Source organism: Triticum dicoccoides, chromosome 2A (genome assembly GCF_002162155.2).
Source record: "Triticum dicoccoides isolate Atlit2015 ecotype Zavitan chromosome 2A, WEW_v2.0, whole genome shotgun sequence".
NCBI lineage: Eukaryota > Viridiplantae > Streptophyta > Magnoliopsida > Poales > Poaceae > Triticum > Triticum dicoccoides.
In genome coordinates this window covers 415,525,332-415,543,721 of record NC_041382.1, presented here as the reverse complement: position 1 = coordinate 415,543,721, position 18,390 = coordinate 415,525,332, and positions in this window count along the sequence as shown.

Genomic DNA, 18,390 nt, shown 5'->3' with positions numbered 1-18,390 from the left:
ATTGGCCTCAGTGTCGCCTTCCATGGCGCCATTGCTTCAGAGTTAGCTATCGCCTAGCGCATTGTTGAACTGAAGCAGAAGATTGACTTTGAGAAAACTTAGTTCAAGAAGCATATGGCCACGCTCAGCATGCAAGAGGTGAAGAACTTCAAGATTATGCTGCACGAGCTCAAAGAAGCCTTTCTCAAGAAACGTGCAGAAGCTCAGGGTTCTCGTGAGCGCATGAAGAGCCTGGCTGACAAGTGTGTGCAAGGCTACAACGAGGCTGAGAAGCGCAAGGCCCTTGGGCGTCCGGGCATTGAGCCCAGGATGGCTGCTAAGAAGAAGAAGAAGCCCACTGTGGCCAAACCCAACGCACCCAGGCAGGAAGCAGATCCCATTGTCTTCCCAACCAGCATGACTGGCTCAAGGCCAAAAGCCAGATCTACCGCTTCAGAGCTGAAGAAGACGAGGACTGCTGAGGCTGAAGCCAGAAAGAGGAAACATCCTGAAGCCTTTGCTGCTGCTCCCTCCAAGAAGAATTGGAATACCAAGAAGGAACGGGCTGCTCCCACAGAGCCCTTAATTGTTGAACCCATCTCCATGGTTCGCCCTGCCACTGAACATCAAGAGAACCAACTGACTGTCCATGAGCCTGCTTTCACAGAGGCTCATGAAACTGAAGACTTTCCAGCAGCTGATCCCACCGCTGCTGAAAACATTGGTCACCATGACCATGTTGAAGATGATGCAGTTCTTCCTCAGATCGAGCACCAATAGGTATCATCGCCTGTGCTTACGCACAGCGAACTCATCAGCATTGGTCGTCCTCAGAACAAGATGCATCATGGGCTGATCACCCACAAGAACAAGAAGAAGATGACCTTGAGGCCCAGCCAACTCCTTCTCCAAAAGCGTCGCCAGCATTCCGCAGGCTTCGCAAAGGATCAAGGTCTCAAGTCCCTACTTCCACCATTCCAGAAGGAGAAGTGCCTCACCAATCTGTTGCACGTCAAGTGTTTCCAGATGCCACTCCTACTGAGACTGAATCTGAAGCCAAACTGGCTTTAGATGTTCCGGCTGCATTAGCCGATGAAGAAGAAACCCCAAGAGTTGCTACACCCCCATCTCACCAAGAAGCTGTTCTCGAGGAGAACGTGACTGTGACCGACCCTCCAGCTCACCAAGTGGAGGTTGAGAATCTTGAGGCTGCCACCTCCAAAACAAATGAAGCCAATGACGTTGTCATGGCTGAAGCAAATGTGGAGCCTCCACCAACCCAAGAACCAGAAGTCAGTGAAGCAAATGATGCTACTGCTCCTGTTTCTACACCTGCTGCTGGTCCTTAGTTTGACTATCATGTTGAGCATAGGCCTCAGGTACAGAAGCCAATTCCAAGGTTTCCCAGGTTTCCAGGTCCTGCATCAGCACATGGATCCTTCAATGTCAATGGCTTCAAAGCAGACAACACTTTCTTCAATAGCTCCAAGAACCCCTACTCATGGGAAAGAATATCTTCTGATCGGTTCTGGAGCTATCCGCAGCGAAGCTATTACTCCTGCATTATGTATAATCAAGGTCGCATCTTCCCACATAAGCGTCTTGACACCGAAGCAATAGCTGGTCTGCCCTGTCTGGAAGAAGCTCTAGATTGCTTCAAAGAGGTTGGATTGTTGCCGTTTGGCAACAACCAAGAGCACTGGAATGAAGAGTTGCTGCTTCAATTCTATGCCACACTTCACATCCGTGGGTACAACAGAGATCCGAAGACTTGGGTCCTGGAGTGGATGATAGGAAATGTTCATCATGAAGCCAAAGCCTTTGATATCATTGAGCTCACTGGTCTGCCCACTCCTGGCGATCTCTATGAACCTGGCTGTCAGCTTCACAGTGAAGCTATGGAGAACATCTTTCAGAAGCCTGAACCGAACATGAGTCAGATGCTCAGTATGATGAAGCCCTTGCCACAAGATGCTGCATATCCTAAGGAGTTCTTTGTTGAAGACCTTGAGTATCTGCCAAGGACTATTTATCACATCATAAGGCGAACTCTCTGGCCCATCAAAGGACATTCTCCACATGCCAAGCTGGAAGGTGCAATGAAGACTTTGGTATTCTATATTCTTCATGGAAAATGCTTCAATGCACAGGACTTCTTCATCCGCCAACTTGCTGCATCAGGCTCTGATCTTTTTGGCTTGAAGTTCTATGCTCCATGGATAATGCGGCTGATTAAACTCCACTCTGCTATCTCATATCAGCCATCTGCTCACAATCATCGGATCTTTCTGCCTGATGTGGATATGTTCGTTGAAGCCATTTATCCTGAGCCTGCCAAGGAGCCTCTTAGTCTTCAGAATGCGGAGCATCAAAGTTTCTCTTAGAACATTGAAGGAGTTGAAGCAGTCACTCGTGTTTATCCTCTGGCTGGAACTACACGTGCACCTCATCGTGCCCATACTGAAGCCACCGAAAGCACTATTGCCCAACGACCCAAGAAGCGATCTCGGGTTCTTAATGACCGAGAGCTTCTGGTGGCTCTTCATCAGAAACATGATAGGCATCATGACTGGCTGAAGCACCAAATGCAAAGCCTCTTGGTGGATGTCAACCGCATTCGCAATCTTGCCACCAAGAATGCCTTTGTTGCCCATGAAACCTCTCGACGCACATGGAAAGGGCTGACGCTTACGTGCTCTGAAGATGATCTTCAAGAGGATGGATTCTCTGAACGCTTCAAGTTTGACTCCACACCTCCTCGAAGGGCAGTGCTGCGACGAACTCCATCTCTTGAAGACTCTGAGTTCTCTTCCTTTGCGGCAACTGTGAATGCCAGAGTGATCGAGGACGAAGACAATGCTACTTCACCGCCCCCTCCTTCAGCACACTTCGACACTGCTCCAAGTTCTTCTGCACTGCCGAACACCACCGACGACCTTGTTGCTTCACCTACTCTTCATGGGAACGAGTAGATGCTCTATGTCTTCAAACCTTTTTGGTCCTTACTGACAAAAGGGGGAGAAGCATCTGAGTTTGATAGCCTTCAAGCGGGTCCACATGGGCGGTTGCTTTATATTTTGCCTAGTGTTTACAACTCTTGTTTTGATACATTTGGTTCTTTGAGTTGTACCACCTAAACTCGATGGTCGTCTGCTACTTATTTGCTACTTTGTGATGCAATGATAAATTCCGCATGTGCGACGATAAATTCCGCACTTAGATCATTTTGCAGACGTCCATTTTCCATTATGCATGTCATTATCTTCACATACCTTCACATTCATAATGAATTGTCATCATAAGTTGAAGAGGATCTCCACAAGTACAACCTGCCATGTGCATTTGCATTCCAAAAGCAAACTACTTATATGCACATCTTCAGGGGGAGCCCTTGCAACTTATGAAGACAATTCCTTATCCTTTACAATTTCACATATTATATTCCCCGTTGAAAACTTCAACTAGTTTGTCATCAATCACCAAAAAGGGGAGATTGTAAGTGCATCTAGTGCCACCCCTAGTTGGTTTTGGAGTATTGACGACAAACCTAGTTGAGGGACTAATGTGTTTGTGAGAATTGCAGGATAACATAGGTAGAAGTCCCTCATTGATTCGGTTTTCCTACCAGAGATGACCCCTAAAAATGTATGAAGACATTGATGTCAAAGGTGGTATATGAAGATATTCTCATTGAAGACTATGACAAGAGAAGACATCGCATGAAGCCTATGGAGCTCGAAGACTCAGATCTTTCGTAGTTCTTTTTCTTCTTTATTGAGTCATAGGAACCACCGTACTGTTAAGTGGGGTCCAAGAGAACCAGTCAGAATGACTGAAGTGATGCTTATCCAAAACCTATGTCTTCGAGTGAAGACTATGCGAGCGAATCTTGTCCAGAGTCGGACAAGTCAGCCTTGCTTGTAGCCCAAGTAAAGTTGCCGTGTGTGTTTGAAATCTGACCGTTGGAGCACGTGTCAGTTCCTTAGTGACCCAGGGTCATTTCGGACAAATCAGGTCGGGTTGCCTAGTGGCTATAAATAGCCCACCCCCTACAACCATAAACGGTTGGCTGCTCAGAGTTAGAGTACGGCTTTTGTCGTTTGAGAGCAACCCACCTCGAAGCCTTTGAGAGAGAATTCCTTGCGAGGATAAAGCCCTAACCACCCAGAGCCAAAGAGTGTTAGGAATCACTTAAGTCTTCCTGTCTGTGTGATCTGAAGACTTATTACACTTGAGGACTGTGAATCCTCCAGCCGGTTAGGCGTCATGTTCTGAGCATCCAAGAGTCATTGTGGATCGCCGGTGAACGAAGTCTGTGAAGGTTTGGGAGTCTACCTTGAAGACTTACCAGAGTGATTGGGCGAGGTCTGTGTGACCTTAGCTCAAGGGGAATACGGTGAGGACTGGGTGTCCTAAGCTGCGTGTTCAGGACTGGGTGTCCGGGACTGTGTGTCCTCAGGTTTAAATACCTAGCCGCCCTAACCAGACGTACAGTTGTCACAGCAACTGGAACTGGTCTAACAAATCATTGTCTTCAACGAGTCACCGGTTTCATCCTTCCCTTCCCTTTACTTACTGTTGGTACTTGTGAAGTCATTGTATGATTGCATTATCTTTTGTCTTCACTGAGTAACTGCTTGTTCTCATCGGCTTCATAATATCTTCCTACCTGATCCTTACTACCTAGCTGCTATTAGTCATTGTGCTTTCACTTCATTGAATACTTGACTATGGTTTGCCCAGTGTAGTCTACCTTCCGCTGCATGGTAATAGGTTTATTTCCATCGTTTGTCTTCGAAACTTCCACGTTTTGAAGACTTTCATAAAAATCGCCTATTCACCCCCCTCTAGTCGATATAACGCACTTTCAGATTGAACTAGGTATTGGGATACCGACGATCGAATCTGGGGCAAGTAACATACCGATGACAAAGAGAACAACGTCTAGTGTTATGCGGTTTGATCGATAAAGATCTTCGTAGACTATGTAGGAACCAATATGAGCATCCACGTTCCGCTATTGGTTATTGACCGGAGACATGTCTCAGTCATGTCTACATAGTTCGCGAACCCGTAGGGTCCGCACGCTTAAAGTTCTGTGACGATCGATTTTATGGGTTTATATGTTTTGATGTACCAAAGGTAGTTCGGAGTCTCGAATATGATCATGGACATGACAAGGAGTCTCGAAATGGTTGAGACATAAAGATTGATATATTGGAAGCCTACATTTGGACATCGGAAGAGTTTCGGGTAAAATCGGGATTTTACCAGAGTACCAAAGGGGTTACCAAAACCCCCCGGGGGCTAATGGGCCTTGTTGGGCCATAACGGAAAGAGAGAGGGGCCGACCTAGGGCAGGCAGCGCGCCCCCTCCCTTTGGTTCGAATTGTACTAGGAGAGGGGTGGCCTTTCCTTCTCTTTCTTCCCCTTCCTTTCCCCCTCCTAGTAGGAGTAGGAAAGGGAGGAATCCTACTCCTACTAGGAGGAGGATTCCTCCTCCTGGTGCACCAACAAGGGTTGGCCGGCCTCCCCCTTGCTTCTTTATATACAGGGGCAGGGGGAACCTCTAGACACACAAGTTGATCACAGAGATCTCTCCCAGCCGTGTGCGGTACCCCCTTCCACCATAATCCACCTCAGTCATACTGTAGCGGCGTTTAGGGGAAGCCCTACTGCGGTAGCTTCATCAACATCGTCACCAAGCCGTCGTGCTGACGAAACTCTTCCCCGTGCTCTACTGGATCATGAGTTCGCAAGACATCACCGAGCTGAACATGTGGTGAACGCGGAGGTGCCATACGTTCGGTATTGAGGATCGGTCGATCATGAAGACGTACGACTACATCAGCCGTGTTGACATAACGCTTCCGCTTAACGGTCTACGAGGGTACGTGGACAACACTCTCCCCTCTTGTTGCTATGCATCACCATGATCATGCGTGTGCATAGGATTTTTTTTGAAATTACTACGTTCCCCAACAGTGGCATCCGAGCAAGGTTTTATGCGTAGATGTTATATGCATGAGTAGAACACAAGTGAGTTGTGGGCGATACAAGTCATACTTCTTACCAGCATGCCATACTTTGGTTCGGTGGTATTGTTGGATGAAGCGGCCCGGACCGACATTACGTGTACGCTTAAGCGAGACTGGTTCTACCGACGTGCTTTGCACATAGGTGGCTGGCGGGTGTGAGTTTCTCCAACTTTAGTTGAACCGAGTGTGGCTACGCCCGGTCCTTGAGAAGGTTAAAACATCACTAACTTGACGAACTATCGCTGTGGTTTTGATGCATAGGTAAGAACGGTTCTTGCTCAGCCCGTAGCAGCCACGTAAAACTTGCAAGAACAAAGTAGAGGACGTCTAACTTGTTTTTGCAGGGCATGTTGTGATGTGATATGGTCAAGACATGATGCTATAGTTATTGTATGAGATGATCATGTTTTGTAATGGAGTTATCGGCAACTGGCAGGAGCCATATGGTTGTCGCTTTATTGTATGCAATGCAATCGCCCTGTAATTGCTTTACTTTATCACTAAGCGGTAGTGATAGTCGTAGAAGCAATAGTTGGCGAGACGACAACGATGCTAAGATGGAGATCAAGGTGTTGCGCCGGTGATGATGGTGATCATGACGGTGCTTCGGAGATGGAGATCACAAGCACAAGATGATGATGGCCATATCATATCACTTATATTGATTGCATGTGATGTTTATCCTTTATGCATCTTATTCTGCTTTATTTGACGGTAGCATTATAAGATGATCTCTCACTAAATTTCAAGATAAAAGTGTTCTCCCTGAGTATGCACCATTGCCAAAGTTCGTCGTGCCGAGACACCACGTGATGATCGGGTGTGATAAGCTCTACGTCCATCTACAACGGGTGCAAGCCAGTTTTTGCACACGCAGAATACTCGGGTTAAACTTGACGAGCCTAGAAAATGTAGATATGGCCTCGGAACACTAAGACCTAAAGGTCGAGCGTGAATCATATAGTAGATATGATAAACATAGTGATGTTCACCATTGAAAACTACTCCATTTCACGTGATGATCGGTTATGGTTTAGTTGATATGGATCACGTGATCACTTAGATGATTAGAGGGATGTCTATCTAAGTGGGAGTTCTTAAGTAATATGACTAATTGAACTTAAATTTATCATGAACTTAGTACCTGATAGTATTTTTCTTATCTATGTTGTTGTAGATAGATGGCCTGTGCTGTTGTTCCGTCGAATTTTAATGCGTTCCTTGAGAAAGCAAAGTTGAAAGATGATGGTAGCAATTACACAGACTGGGTCCATAACTTGAGGATTATCCTCATTGCTGCACAGAAGAATTACCTCCTGGAAGCACCGCTAAGTGCCAAACCTGCTGCAGGAGCAACACCAGATGTTATGAACGTCTGGCAGAGCAAAGATGATGACTACTCAATAGTTCAGTGTGCCATGCTTTACGGCTTAGAAGCGGGACTTCAATGACGTTTTGAACGTCATGGAGCATATGAGAAGTTCCAGGAGTTGAAGTTAATATTTCAAGCAAATGCCTGGATTGAGAGATATGAAGTCTCCAATAAGTTCTATAGTTGCAAGATGGAGGAGAATAATTCTGTCAGTGAGCATATACTCAAAATGTTTGGGTATCATAATCACTTGACTCAACTGGGAGTTAATCTTCCTATTGATAGTGTCATTGACAGAGTTCTTCAATCACTGCCACCAAGCTAAAAAAGCTTCATGATGAACTATAATATGCAAGCGATGAATAAGACAATTCCCGAGCTCTTCGCGATGCGAAAGGCTGCAGAGATAGAAATCAAAAAGGAGCATCAAGTGTTGATGGTTAACAAAACCACTATTTTTAAGAAAAAGGGTAAAGGGAAGAAGAAGGGGAACTTCAAGAAGAATGGCAAACAAGTTGCTGCTCAGGAGAAGAAACCCAAGTCTGGACCTAAACCTGAGGCTGAGTGCTTCTATTGCAAACAGACTGGTCACTAGAAGCGGAACTGTCCCAAGTATTTGGCGGGTAAGAAGGATGGCAAGGTGAACAAAGGTATATGTGATATACATGTTATTGATGTGTACCTTACCAGAGCTCGTAGTAGCACCTGGGTATTTGATACTGGTTATGTTGCTAATATTTCCAACTCAAAACAGGGACTACGGATTAAGCGAAGACTGGCTAAGGACGAGGTGACGATGCGCGTGGGAAATGGTTCCAAAGTCGATGTGATCGCCGTCGGCACACTACCTCTACATCTACCTTCGGGATTAGTTTTAGACCTAAATAATTGTTATTTGGTGCCAGTTTTAAGCATGAACATTATATCTGAATCTTGTTTGATGCGAGACGGTTATTAATTTAAATCTGAGAATAATGGTTGTTCTATTTATATGAGTAATATCTTTTATGGTCATGCACCCTTGAAGAGTGGTCTATTTGTGTTAAATCTCGATAGTAGTAATGTTGAAGCCAAAAGATGCAGAGTTGATAATGATAGTGCAACTTATTTGTGGCACTGCCGTTTGGGTCATATTGGTATAAAGCGCATGAAGAAACTCCATACTGATGGACTTTTGGAATCACTTGATTATGAATCACTTGGTACTTGCGAACCGTGCCTTATGGGCAAGATGACTAAAACACCGTTCTCCGGAACTATGGAGCGAGCAACAGATTTGTTGGAAATCATACGTACTGATGTATGTGGTCCGATGAATATTGAGGCCCGTGGTGGGTATCGTTATTTTCTCACCTTCACAAATGATTTGAGCATATATGGGTATATCTACTTAATGAAACATAAGTCTGAAACATTTGAAAAGTTCAAAGAATTTCAGAGTGAAGTGGAAAATCATCGTCACAAGAAAATAAAGTTTCTACGATCTGATCGTGGAGGAGAATATTTGAGTTACGAGTTTGGCCTACATTTGAAACAATGCGAAATAGTTTCGCAACTCACGCCACCCAGAACACCACAACGTAATGGTGTGTCCGAACGTCGTAATCGTACTTTATTAGATATGGTGCGATCTATGATGTCTCTTACTGATTTGCCGCTATAGTTTTGGGGTTATGCTTTAGAGACTGCTGCATTCACGTTAAATAGGGCACCATCAAAATCCGTCGAGACGACGCCTTATGAACTATGGTTTGGCAAGAAACCAAAGTTGTCGTTTCTTAAAGTTTGGGGTTGTGATGCTTATGTGAAAAAGCTTCAACCTGATAAGCTCGAACCCAAATTGGTGAAATGTGTCTTCATAGGATACCCAAAGGAAACGGTTGGGTACACCTTCTATCACAGATCTGAAGGCAAGACATTCCTTGCTAAGAATCGATCCTTTCTAGAGAAGGAGTTTCTCTCGAAAGAAGTGAGTGGGAGGAAAGTAGAACTTGATGAGGTAACTGTACCTGCTCCCTTATTGGAAAGTAGTTCATCACAGAAACCGGTTCCTGTGACATCTACACCAATTAGTGAGGAAGCTAATGATGATGATCATGAAACTTCAGATCAAGTTACTACCGAACCTCGTAGGTCAACCAGAGTAAGATCCAAACCAGAGTGGTACGGTAATCCTGTTCTGGAGGTCATGTTACTTGACCATGACGAACCTACGAACTATGAGGAAGCGATGATGAGCCCAGATTCTGCAAAATGGCCTAAGGCCATGAAATCTGAGATGGGATCCATGTATGAGAACAAAGTGTGGACTTTGGTTGACTTGCCCGATGATCGACAAGCCATCGAGAATAAATGGATCTTCAAGAAGAAGACAGACGCTGACGGTAATATTACTGTCTACAAAGCTCGACTTGTTGCGAAAGGTTTTCGACAAGTTCAAGGAGTTGATTACGATGAGACCTTCTCACCCATAGCGATGCTTAAGTCCGTCCGAATCATGTTAACAATTGCCGTGTTTTATGATTATGAAATTTGGCAAATGGATGTAAAGACCGCATTCCTGAATGGATTTCTGGAAGAAGAGTTGTATATGATGCAACCTGAAGGTTTTATCGATCCAAAGGGAGCTAACAAAGTGTGCAAGCTCCAGCGATCCATTTATGGACTGGTGCAAGCCTCTCGGAGTTGGAATAAACATTTTAATAGTGTGATCAAAGCATATGGTTTTATACAGACTTTTGGGGAAGCCTGTATTTACAAGAAAGTGAGTGGGAGCTCTGTAGCATTTCTAATTTTATATGTGGATGACATATTGTTGATTGGAAATGATATAGAATTTCTGGATAGCATAAAAGGATACTTGAATAAGAGTTTTTCAATGAAAGACCTCGGTGAAGCTGATTATATATTGGGCATCAAGATCTATAGAGATAGATCAAGATGCTTAATTGGACTTTCAGAAAGCACATACCTTGATAAAGTTTTGAAGAAGTTCAAAATGGATCAAGATAAGAAAGGGTTCTTGCCTGTATTACAAGGTGTGAAGTTGAGTAAGACTCAATGCCTGACCACTGCAGAAGATAGAGAGAAAATGAAAAGTGTTCCCTATGCTTCAGCCATAGGCTCTATCATGTATGCAATGCTGCGTACCAGACCTGATGTGTGCCTTGCCATTAGTTTAGCAGGGAGGTACCAAAGTAATCCAGGAGTGGATCACTGGACAGCGGTCAAGAACATCCTGAAGTACCTGAAAAGGACCAAGGATATGTTTCTCGTTTATGGAGGTGACAAAGAGCTCATCGTAAATGGTTATGTTGATGCAAGCTTTGACACTGATCCGGACGATTCTAAATTGCAAACCGGATACGTGTTTATATTAAACGGTGGAGCTGTCAGTTGGATCAGTTCTAAACAGAGCGTCGTGGCGGGATCTACATGTGAAGCGGAGTACATTGCTGCTTCGGAAGCAGCGAATGAAGGAGTCTGGATGAAGGAGTTCATATCTGTTCTAGGTGTCATACCTAGTGCATTGGATCCAATGAAAATCTTTTGTGACAATACTGGTGCAATTGCCTTGGCAAAGGAATCCAGATTTCACAAGAGAACCAAGCACATCAAGAGATGCTTCAACTCCATCCGGGATCAAGTCCAAGTGGGAGACATAGAGATTTGCAAGATACATACGGATCTAAATGCTGCAGACCCGTTGACTAAGCCTCTTCCACGAGCAAAACATGATCAACACCAAGGCTCCATGGGTGTTAGAATCACTACTGTGTAATCTAGATTATTGACTCTAGTGCAAGTGGGAGACTGAAGGAAATATGCCCTAGAGGCAGTAATAAAGTTATTATTTATTTCCTTATATCATGATAAATGTTTATTATTCATGCTAGAATTGTATTAACCGGAAACATAATACATGTGTGAATACATAGACAAACATAGTGTCACTAGTGTGCCTCTACTTGACTAGCTCATTGATCAAAGATGGTTAAGTTTTCTAAACCATAGACATGAGTTATCATTTGATCAATGGGATCACATCATTACGAGAATGATGTGATTGACTTGACCCATTCCGTTAGCTTAACACTTGATGATTTTTGTTTACTGCTATTGCTTTCTTCATGACTTATACATGTTCTTATGACTATGAGATTATGCAACTCCCGAATACCGGAGGAACACTTTGTGTGCTACCAAACGTCACAACGTAACTGGGTGATTATAAAGGTGCTCTACAAGTGTCTCCAATGATACTTGTTGAGTTTGCATAGATCAAGATTAGGATTTGTCACTCTGATTGTCGGAGAGGTATCTCCGGGCCCTCTCGGTAATACACATCACTATAAGCCTTGCAAGCAATACAACTAATGAGTTAGTTGCGGGATAGTGCATTACGGAACGAGTAAAGAGACTTGCCGGTCACGATATTGAACTAGGTATTGGGATACCGACGATCCAATCTCGGGCAAGTAACATACCGATGACAAAGAGAACAACGTATAGTGTTATGCGGTTTGACCGATAAAGATCTTCATAGAATATGCAGGAATCAATATGATCATCCAGGTTCCGCTATTGGTTATTGACCGGAGACATGTCTCGGTCATGTCTACATAGTTCTCGAACCCGTAGGGTCCGCACGCTTAAAGTTCTGTGACGATCGATTTTATGAGTTTATATGTTTCGATGTACCGAAGGTAGTTCGGAGTCCCGGATATGATCACGGACATGACGAGGAGTCTCGAAATGGTCGAGACATAAAGATTGATATATTGGAAGCCTACATTTGGACATCGGAAGAGTTCCGGGTAAAATCGGGATTTTACCGGAGTACCGGAGGGGTTACCGGAACCCCCCGGCGGCTAATGGGCCTTGTTGGACCATAAGGGAAAGAGAGAGGGGCTGGCTAGGGCATGCAACGCGCCCCCTCCCTCTGGTCCGAATTGGACTAGGAGAGGGGGAGCAGCGCCCCCCTTTCCTTCTCTTTCTTCCCCTTCCTTTCCCCCTCCTAGTAGGAGTAGGAAAGGGAGGAATCATACTCCTACTAGGAGGAGGATTCCTCCTCCTGGAGCAACAACAAGGGTCGGCCGGCCTCCCCCTTGCTCCTTTATATACAGGGATAGGGGGCACCTCTAGACACATAAGTTGATCACAAAGATCTCTCCCAGCCGTGTGTGGTGCCCCCTTCCACCATAATCCACCTCGGTCATACTGTAGCAGTGTTTAGGCGAAGCCCTACTGCGGTAGCTTCATCAACATCATCACCACGCCGTCGTGCTGACGAAACTCTTCCCCGAGATCTACTGGATCGTGAGTTTGCGGGACATCACCGAGCTGAACGTGTGCTGAACGCGGAGGTGTTGTACGTTCGGTACTGAGGATCGGTCGATCGTGAAGACGTACGACTACACCAACCGCGTTGTCATAACGCTTCCGCTTAACGGTCTACGAGGGTACGTGGATGACACTCTCCCCTCTCGTTGCTATGCACCACCATAATCATGCATGTGCATAGCATTTTTTTGAAATTACTACGTTCCCCAACAACAAGGTGTGAAGTGATACGTCCATTTTGCATCATGCTTTTATATCGTTATTTATTGCATTATGGGATGTTATTACACATTATGTCACAATACTTATGCCTATTCTCTCTTATTTTACAAGGTTTACATGAAGAGGGGGAATGCCGACAGCTGGAATTCAGGGCTGGAAAAGGAGCAAATATTAGAGAGCTATTCTGCACATCTCCAAAAGTCCTGAAACTCCACGGGAATTATTTTCAGAATATATAAAAAATATTGGGCGAAAGAAGTACCAGAGGGGGGCCACCCACCGTCCACGAGGGTGGGGGGCGCACCCCTTGCCTCGTGGGCCCCCTGGTGGCCCTCTGATGCCCATCTTTGGCTATATGGAGTCTTTCGTCCAGGAAAAAATCATAAGCAAGCTCATGGGACGAAACTCCGCCGCCACGAGGCAGAACCTTGGCATAACCAATCTAGGGCTCCGGCGAAGCTGTTCTGCTGGGGAAACTTCCCTCCGGGAGGGGGAAATCATCACCATCGTCATCACCAACGATCCTCTCATTGGGAGGGGGTCAATCTCCATCAATATCTTCACCAACACCATCTCATCTCAAACCCTAGTTCATATCTTGTATCCAATCTTTGTATCCAAACCTCAGATTGGTACCTGTGGGTTGCTAGTAGTGTTGATTACTCCTTGTAGTTGATGCTAGTTGGTTTACTTGGTGGAATATCATATGTTCAGATCCATTATGCATATTAATACCCCTCTGATTATGAACATGAATATGCTTTGTGAGTAGTTATGTTTGTTCCTGAGGACATGTGAGAAGTCTTGCTATAAGTAGTCATGTGGATTTGGTATTCGTTCGATATTTTGATGAGATGTATGTTGTCATCCCTCTAGTGGTGTCATGTGAATGTCGACTACATGACACTTCACCATTGTTCGGGCCTAGAGGGAGGCATTGGGAAGTAATAAGTAGATGATGGGTTGCTAGAGTGACAGAAGCTTAAACGCTAGTTTATGCGTTGCTTCGTAAGCGGCTGATTTGGATCCATATGTTTCATGCTATGGTAAGGTTTACCTTAATACTTCTGTTGTAGTTGCGGATGCTTGCAATAGGGTTTAATCATAAGTGGGATGCTTGTCCAAGTAAGGGTAGTACCCAAGCATTGGTCCACCCACATATCAAATTATCAAAGTACCAAATGCGAATCATATGAACATGATGAAAACTAGCTTGACGACAATTCCCATGTGTCCTCGGGAGCGCTTTACTTTATATTAGAGTTTGTCCTGGCTTGTCCTTTGCTACAAAAAGGATTGGGCCATCTTGCTGCACCTTATTTACTTGCATTACTTGTTACCCGTTACAAATTACCATATCACAAAACTATCTGTTACCGATAATTTCAGTGCTCGCAGAAAATACCTTGCTGAAAACCACTTATCATTTCCTTCTGCTCCTCGTTGGGTTCGACACTCTTACTTATCGAAAAGGCTATGATAGATCCCCTACACTTGTGGGTCATCAAGACTCTTTTCTGGCGTCGTTGCCGGGGAGTGAAGCGCCTTTGGTAGGTGGAATTTGGTAAGGAAAAATTTATATAGTGTGCTGAAATTTACTTTCACTTGTTACTATGGAACATAATCCTTTGAGGGGCTTGTTCGGGGTATATTCACCCCGACCAATAGAGCAAAGAGTTGCTCCTCAACCTATTGAACCTACTGAAAATGTTTACTTTAAAATTCCTTCAGGTATGATAGAGAAACTTCTAGCTAATCCTTTCACAGGTGACGGAACATTACATCCCGATTTGCACCTAATCTATGTGGATGAAGTTTGTGGCTTATTTAAGCTTGCAGGTATGCCCGAGGATGTTATCAATAAGAAGGTCTTCCCTTTATCTTTGAAGGGAGAGGCATTGACATGGTTTAGGCTATGTGATGATATTGGATCATGGAACTGAAGGAAATATGCCCTAGAGGCAATAATAAAGTTATTATTTATTTCCTCATATCATGATAAATGTTTATTATTCATGCTAGAATTGTATTAACCGGAAACATAATACATGTGTGAATACATAGACAAACATAGTATCACTAGTATGCCTCTACTTGACTAGCTCGTTGATCAAAGATGGTTAAGTTTCCTAGCCATAGACATGAGTTATCATTTGATTAACGGGATAACATCATTAGTAGAATGGTGTGATTGACTTGACCCATCCGTTAGCTTAGCACGATTATCGTTTAGTTTGTTGCTATTGCTTTCTTCATGACTTATACATGTTCTTATGACTATGAGATTATGCAACTCCCGAATACCGGAGGAACACTTTGTGTGCTACCAAATGTCACAACGTAACTGGGTGATTATAAAGGTGCTCTACAGGTGTCTCCGATGTTACTTGTTGAGTTGGCATAGATCGAGATTAGGATTTGTCACTCCGATTGTCGGAGAGGTATCTCTAGGCCCTCTCGGTAATGCACATCACAATAAGCCTTGCAAGCAATGCAACTAAAGAGCTAGTTGCAGGATGGTGCATTACAGAACGAGTAAAGAGACTTGCCGGTAAGAGATTGAGCTAGGTATTGAGATACCGACGATCGAATCTCGGGCAAGTAACATGCCGATGACAAAGGGAACAACGTATGTTGTTTTGTGGTTTGACCGATAAAGATCTTCGTAGAATATGTAGAAACCAATAGGAGCATCCAGGTTCCACTATTGGTTATTGACCGGGGACATGTCTCGGTCATGTCTACATAGTTCTCGAACCCGTAGGGTCCGCATGCTTAAAGTTCTGTGACGATCGGTATTATGAGTTTATATGTTTTGATGTACCGAAGGTAGTTTGGAGTCCCGGATATGATCACGGACATGATGAGGAGTCTCTAAATGGTCGAGACATAAAGATTGATATATTGGAAGCCTACTGTTGGTGTCAAAACCGGCGGATCTCGGGTAGGGGGTCCCGAACTGTGCGTCTAAGGCGGATGGTAATAGGAGGCAGGGGACACGATGTTTTACCCAGGTTCGGGCCCTCTTGACGGAGGTAAAACCCTACGTCCTGCTTGATTATTCTTGATAATATGAGTAGTACAAGAGTTGATCTACCACGAGATCGGAGAGGCTTAACCCTAGAAGCTAGCCTATGGTATGATTGTCTGTTGTCCTACGGACTAAAACCCTCCGGTTTATATAGACACCAGAGGGGGCTAGGGTTACACAAGGTCGGTTACAAAGGAGGAGATATACATATCTGTATTGCCTAGCTTGCCTTCCACGCCAAGTAGAGTCCCATCCGAACACGGGATGAAGTCTTCAATCTTGTATATTCATAGTCCAACAGTCCGGCCAAAGGATATAGTCCGGCTGTCCGGAGACCCCCTAATCCAGGACTCCCTCAGTAGCCCTAAACCAGGCTTCAATGACGATTAGTCCGGCGCGCAGTGTTGTCTTTGGCATTGCAAGGCGGGTTCCTCCTCCGAATACACCACAGAAGAGTTTGAATACAAGGATAGTGTCCAACCCTGCAAAATAAGTTCCACATACCACCGTAGAGAGAATAATATTTCCACAAATCTAATCTGCTGACACGTTTTGGCAGCATGACATTACGCCACGGCCCGGTAATTATTTGAACCGTTTTTCTTCAACCAGCCCCGCACATAACGCGAGGCGGTTTCTTGACACGTCTTGTCAAAGCAGAGATTGTGTTCCCCTTATTATGGGATTATCATCACTACGAGCGTGGGTAACCCAACCGCGCCATCAATTACGGCGCTTGGTGAACAAGCGAGTTTTACCAGGCTAGTGGAGACGCATAGTTTAGTCCACCCTTATAAAGGGATAAGATCTCACCTTTTTCTACCCAGGCCTTCTTCCTCCTTGCTCATTCATTCTCGCGTACTCGAGCTCCAGCGCCCAAGTCCGCATCCTCCTCCTCAACTCTCTCCAAACATGTCTGGAGCGGGAGGCAAGTGGATGGCCTCCTCCGTCATGGAGGGGCACATCAAAAAGTTACGCGGAGCCAGATACTTAGCCGCGGATATCGCACACCGGCTGCCAGCCGCGGGGTAGGTCATCCCTACCCTAGAACCCCATGAGAGGGTGGTCTTCCTCCACCACTTCGTCCATAGACTGGGGTTTCCCCTCCATCCATTTGTCTGCGGCCTCATGTTCTACTATGGGCTGGACTTTCATGATCTGGCCCCGAACTTCATCCTCAACATCTTGGCATTCATCGTCGTGTGCGAGGCCTTCCTCCGCATCTGGCCCCACTTCAGCCTGTGGCTGAAGACCTTCAATATCAAGCCGAAGGTGGTGGGCGGACAACAGGCGGAATGCGGCGGAGCCATGGTAGGCAAAATGCCCAACGTTACATGGCTCGAGGGCTCCTTCGTGGAGACCATAAAGGGGTGGCAATCAGGGTGGTTCTACATCACCGAGCCGCACGACACCAACTGGGTGGCGGCCCCCGAGTTTCAATCTGGAATCCCCACACAGCTCACTTCCTGGAAGGAGAAGGGCCTGACCTGGGGTTCATCGGTGGAGCTGGACGGACTCCAGAAATGTATCCGGAACATGACAAGCAAGAAACTTAAGCTTGTCAACATAGTCCAAGTCATGCTCTTCCGCCGGATCCTCCCCTGTCAGCAACGGGATTTCAACTTATGGGAGTTCGACTCAGCCTGGCACCAGACTCTAAGCGAGCTCTTCGACACGATGCACAAAGACGTCTGGAGGGTGCTGTTCAAGGGCGCCGAGGTCCCTCCCTCTCTCACCGAGGACCGCGGGCTAAGCGCGAAGCGCCCTGCGAATCCGGTAAGTTCTATACATTTGGTAGGACATTTATTTCCCATAGCTTAACCCTGTGCGGGGTCTGAGCTCTCATGCCTTTAACAAGACTGGGTGGAGGCATCGGAGCAGATCGTCTATCCGGCCCCTCTGCCCGAAGACACTGCGGGCGCTCTCCTGGCGGAGATGCTGACTCCGGCTCCTTATAAGGGGCCGGAGAAGACCAAGAAGAAGGCCAAGGGAACCCGAAAGAGTTCCCGGCGCCAGGTGGTATCGGAGTCATCGTCTGATAACTCCGCGACGCACTCCTCCCATGAAGATGAGGAGGAAGATGAAGATGCTCCCTCTCCAGCCAGGGGAGACAAGAAAAGGAAGGCCGCCCCAACCGGGGAGGCCAAAGGGTCCAAGAGAGGAAGGACTCTCCTTCCGGACTGCTCCACCACCGCCGCCGAAGGCGAAGACGAGTGGTTGCTCAGGGCCAAGCCCCTGGCAAAGTCATAAGTATTCGGATACCAGAGTAACTCATAGCATTCCTTTGTCGCACTGCTTCTCCTAACGCCGAATATGATTATGCAGACCGCCCCAAGCCCGTATCGACGTATCCTCGTTGGACGGCTCCTTGGATTCGTCGGATATGGATAGCGATCCACTTCTGA